The 5000-nt window shown below is 38.8% G+C and overlaps 6 non-coding genes and 1 pseudogene across 6 annotated transcripts; all 7 read left to right on the top strand.

Moving 5' to 3' along the window:
* The first annotated feature begins 116 nt into the window (after positions 1-116).
* LOC141361125 (5S ribosomal RNA) lies at positions 117-235 on the top strand. The gene has a single exon (XR_012367177.1). It is a non-coding gene; the product is annotated as a 5S ribosomal RNA (ribosomal RNA).
* A 130-nt stretch (positions 236-365) lies between these two features.
* Positions 366-484, top strand: LOC141361126 (5S ribosomal RNA). Its single transcript, XR_012367178.1, has one exon. It is a non-coding gene; the product is annotated as a 5S ribosomal RNA (ribosomal RNA).
* A 128-nt stretch (positions 485-612) lies between these two features.
* On the top strand, positions 613-731 carry LOC141360136 (5S ribosomal RNA). Its single transcript, XR_012366649.1, has one exon. It is a non-coding gene; the product is annotated as a 5S ribosomal RNA (ribosomal RNA).
* Positions 732-859: 128 nt separating this feature from the next.
* LOC141359747 (5S ribosomal RNA) lies at positions 860-978 on the top strand. Its single transcript, XR_012366228.1, has one exon. It is a non-coding gene; the product is annotated as a 5S ribosomal RNA (ribosomal RNA).
* A 129-nt stretch (positions 979-1107) lies between these two features.
* On the top strand, positions 1108-1226 carry LOC141360587 (5S ribosomal RNA; annotated as a pseudogene).
* Positions 1227-1346: 120 nt separating this feature from the next.
* LOC141361127 (5S ribosomal RNA) lies at positions 1347-1465 on the top strand. Its single transcript, XR_012367179.1, has one exon. It is a non-coding gene; the product is annotated as a 5S ribosomal RNA (ribosomal RNA).
* Positions 1466-1594: 129 nt separating this feature from the next.
* Positions 1595-1713, top strand: LOC141359831 (5S ribosomal RNA). Its single transcript, XR_012366312.1, has one exon. It is a non-coding gene; the product is annotated as a 5S ribosomal RNA (ribosomal RNA).
* The last annotated feature ends 3287 nt before the right edge of the window (positions 1714-5000 follow it).

Consider the following 5000-nt stretch of genomic DNA (forward strand, 5'->3'; position numbering starts at 1 on the left):
TTTAATTATTTATTCATATAATTTTTTCCAGAAATGCATCCTTTCTGTAAGCGTTCGCACATGGCATGGCGTTGCCACATTAGTCTTGAAGTGGCTCTCGAATCGAGTCAGCGCTCGCTTACGGCCACACCACCCTGAGCACGCCCGCTCTCGTCTGATCTCGGAAGCCAAGCAGGGTCGGGCCTGGTTAGTACTTGGATGGGAGACCGCCTGGGAATACCAGGTGCTGTAAGCATTTAATTAATTATTTAATTATTTATTCATATATTTTTTTTTCCAGAAATGCATCCTTTCTGTAAGCGTTCGCCAATGGCATGGCGTTGCCACATTAGTCTTGAAGTGGCTCTCGAATCGAGTCAGCGCTCGCTTACGGCCACACCACCCTGAGCACGCCCGCTCTCGTCTGATCTCGGAAGCCAAGCAGGGTCGGGCCTGGTTAGTACTTGGATGGGAGACCGCCTGGGAATACCAGGTGCTGTAAGCATTTAATTAATTATTTAATTATTTATTCATATAATTTTTTCCAGAAATGCATCCTTTCTGTAAGCGTTCGCACATGGCATGGCGTTGCCACATTAATCTTGAAGTGGCTCTCGAATCGAGTCAGCGCTTGCTTACGGCCACACCACCCTGAGCACGCCCGCTCTCGTCTGATCTCGGAAGCCAAGCACGGTCGGGCCTGGTTAGTACTTGGATGGGAGACCGCCTGGGAATACCAGGTGCTGTAAGCATTTAATTATTTATTTAATTATTTATTCATATAATTTTTTCCAGAAATGCATCCTTTCTGTAAGCGTTCGCCGATGGCATGGCGTTGCCACATTAGTCTTGAAGTGGCTCTCGAATCGAGTCAGCGCTCGCTTACGGCCACACCACCCTGAGCACGCCCGCTCTCGTCTGATCTCGGAAGCCAAGCAGGGTCGGGCCTGGTTAGTACTTGGATGGGAGACCGCCTGGGAATCCCAGGTGCTGTAAGCATTTAATTAATTATTTAATTATTTATTCATATAATTTTTTTCCAGAAATGCATCCTTTCTGTAAGCGTTCGCCGATGGCATGGCGTTGCCACATTAATCTTGAAGTGGCTCTCGAATTGAGTCAGCGCTCGTTTACGGCCACACCACCCTAAGCACGCCCGCTCTCGTCTGATCTCGGCAGCCAAGCAGGGTCGGGCCTGGTTAGTACTTGGATGGGAGACCGCCTGGGAATACCAGGTGCTGTAAGCATTTAATTAATTATTTATTCATATAATTTTTTCCAGAAATGCATCCTTTCTGTAAGCGTTCGCACGTGGCATGGCGTTGCCACATTAGTCTTGAAGTGGCCCTCGAATCGAGTCAGCACTCGCTTACGGCCACACCACCCTGAGCACGCCCGCTCTCGTCTGATCTCGGAAGCCAAGCAGGGTCGGGCCTGGTTAGTACTTGGATGGGAGACCGCCTGGGAATACCAGGTGCTGTAAGCATTTAATTAATTATTTAATTATTTATTCATATAATTTTTTTCCAGAAATGCATCCTTTCTGTAAGCGTTCGCCGATGGCATGGCGTTGCCACATTAGTCTTGAAGTGGCTCTCGAATTGAGTCAGCGCTCGCTTATGGCCACACCACCCTGAGCACGCCCGCTCTCGTCTGATCTCGGAAGCCAAGCAGGGTCGGGCCTGGTTAGTACTTGGATGGGAGACCGCCTGGGAATACCAGGTGCTGTAAGCATTTAATTAATTATTTAATTATTTATTCATATAATTTTTTCCAGAAATGCATCCTTTCTGTAAGCGTTCGCACATGGCATGGCGTTGCCACATTAGTCTTAAAGTGGCTCTCGAATCGAGTCAGCGCTCGCTTACGGCCACACCACCCTGAGAGCGCTAGAGAGCACACAGGAAGTGAGTTGGCAGTAGTTTGGTGAGAGAGGCTCACCACATGGTTTTTGATTTATTTTTTGTTTTGTTTAAAAGTTTTTTCATTTAATATTATATAAGTTAATTTTGAATATTATTTCAAAGTGCTCCCCAACAGTGTAAGCTGTTTGGGGAGCCACTTGTTTAAAAACAAAAAAGTAGAAGAAACATGGCGGACGATGAAAGAAAGGAAACACAACGAGACAAAGACACTGAAACAAAACAGAAGATGGATGTTAATGGAAAAAAGAATGACCGGAACAAAAGAACCTATGCAAAAGAAGCAACTATTATTGTGGATTTAAAAGAAGTGATTGATGGAAAAGCAGAGGATGTGATAAAAGCTGTGACAGACACGATTGGAGCAGGAAAATTAATAGCGGTAAGACCCAGAGCAGGAAAAGAATATGAACTTACTTTAGTAAATGAAGAATCATGTGAAGATCTTCTGGATGGATTAATTGTCAAAAATCAGAGTTGTGAAGTAAGAACTTTAGAAACAAGAGAATGTATTGTTTCATTTATGCACCTGCCGGCTTATTTGAACAATGAACAGATTTTGCATAAACTTTACCAATGGCGTGTGATACCTGTGACAGATATAAAAAGAAGATATTATCCGGGAACAGATATTGCAGATGGTACAAGATATCTTAAAGTAAGATTTCCTAAAGACGTGGCTTCCCTGCCCTACAGCACGAAATTTGAGACGGCGGAAGGAGCACAATATTTCCGGATTATGCACGATCGTCAGATGAAAATCTGTCGACTCTGCATGGATCCGGGACATATACTCAAGGACTGTCCAAATTTTACATGTCGTGAATGTGAGGAGCAGGGCCATTATGCTAGGAATTGTACTGCTGTTAAATGCCCGGATTGCAACAGAGCCTTGGTAAAATGCGAATGCTGGATGGAAAATAATAGTGTTGCAGAAAATCAAGAAGAGTCTCAGGAGCTATCGGATGAGGAAGAGGAATCACAAGATAAAATGGATAAGATGGACTTTATAAATGTTGCTCCAACTGAAAGAACGGAAAAAAACACAGAACCAAAGGATGTACTAAGCAGTGAGGAAGTACTTGAATTGGACAAGAGAGGAAATGTTGAAGAAGGTGCATGCATGATTTCAGAGGTACCCGAAACACAACTGGATCAGCTGGAAAAAGATGATGAAAATCTGAAGGAACAGAGTGATACATGGACACCTTTGGTAATATCTAAGACAGAGATGGACAAAATAGAAAGGATGGAGCAGGAAAATCTCAATGAGGATCATTCACTTACAAAAGAGATGCTGCATAGAAGAAGATCCATAAAGGTGATTCCGAACTTTAAAATTGCTAAAAAGAAAAGAGTGAGTAGAAAACTTGAACATATGAGAGGCATGCAAGATGACTTAATGGAACCTGAAAGTACTGACTAATGGGACTGATATTTAATATATTATATATGTGTATGTTTTGGCGACTGGTTTCAATTAATGTTAGAGGTTTATTGAGTATTGATAAATTTGAAAAGGTCAAAGAACTGTGTAAAAAACAAAATATCATTTTTATACAAGAAACAAACTGGAATGATGAAATAATAGAGGTTTTTCAGAAAAAGTGGCAAGGTGAAATATTTTATAATAATGGTGATGGTAAAATGGGGAGAGGGGTAGCAATTTTAGTCAAGAAAGAAATGAGTAGCAGTATTGAAGAATTATATAAAGATGAAGAAGGAAAATGTTTAGCTATAAAGATAAAAAATGAAGGGAAAAGTATAACTCTATGTAATGTGCATGCTCCAGTTGTGGAGAAAGAAAAAAGGTTTTTTTTTTGCAAAGATTGCAAGTTTAATGTACTCATGGGAAAATGCGATATTAATTGGTGATTTCAATACAGTTTTTAATAGAATTGATTTAGCGGATGGTATGGTATTTAAGAGTGACAGTGGAAGAAAAGAATTAGAGAAACTAATAGAAAACAATAATTTCGTAGACATATGGAGAGAAAGAAATGAAGGGAAAAAACAATACTCTAGAAGACAAATAGTAGATAATTTTTTAAAACAAAGTAGAATTGATTTTATATTATGTAAAAGAGAACTGGGGGATTTTATACATAGTATTTATTATAAGGAAACTGCTTTAAGCGATCATGATTTCCTGCTTATGAATATAGATTTTAATGAAGTTGAAAGAGGTAAAGGAGTATGGGTTTTAAATGCAGAGATTTTAAAACAGGAATCATACAAAAAAGCAATAGAAAATATAATAGCTAATGAGAAACAAGATAAGATGTCTCGGGAAGATATACGAATATGGTGGGATAATACAAAATATGAAATAAAGAAATATACTATTAAAATCAGTAAACTAATACAAAAGGCTAAGAGAAGTAAGGAAGAAGAGGTAAGAAAAGATCTAAATGGAGAATTAAATAAAGAAAATGGAGATATTGAGAAAATATTGAATTTAGAGGAAATGTTGAGAGATATAGAAGAGCGAAAATGTAGAGGGGCTAAGATAAGAAGTAAAGCAAAATATCTGGTGGAAGGAGAGAAGTGCACAAAATTCTTTTTTAATCTAGAGAAAAGTAAAGGTAGTGGAGAGACAATAAAAGAAATAAGAGGAAAGAATGGTGATAAAATAATAGAAACACGGGGAATATTAAAGGAAGTCAGAGAATATTATGAAGAACTTTTTAAAAAAGGTCAAATAAACAAAAAAGAAGGTGAATTTTTATTGGAACAGATTGAGAAAAGTGTGTGTGAAGAAGATAAAATAATGTGCGATGAGGAGATAAAGTTAGATGAAATAAAAGAGGCAATAATGCAATTAAACAATGGGAAAAGTCCAGGCTTAGATGGGTTAACAGCTGAATTTTACAAAGCTTTTAAGGATGTTTTATCGCCAATTTTAAAGGAAATTTTTGAAGAGATTTTTAACAAAAAGGAAGCAACACAGCTAATGAGAATGGGTTTAGTGAAATTGATATACAAGAAAAAAGGTGGGAAAGATGTTTTAAGCAATTACAGACCCCTGACGATGTTAAACACAGATTTTAAAATTTTAGCAAAGGTTTTAGCAAACAGATTGAAAATGGTTTTACCAAG

The sequence above is a fragment of the Misgurnus anguillicaudatus genome, chromosome 23, assembly GCF_027580225.2.
Source record: "Misgurnus anguillicaudatus chromosome 23, ASM2758022v2, whole genome shotgun sequence".
Classification (NCBI taxonomy): Eukaryota; Metazoa; Chordata; class Actinopteri; order Cypriniformes; family Cobitidae; genus Misgurnus; species Misgurnus anguillicaudatus.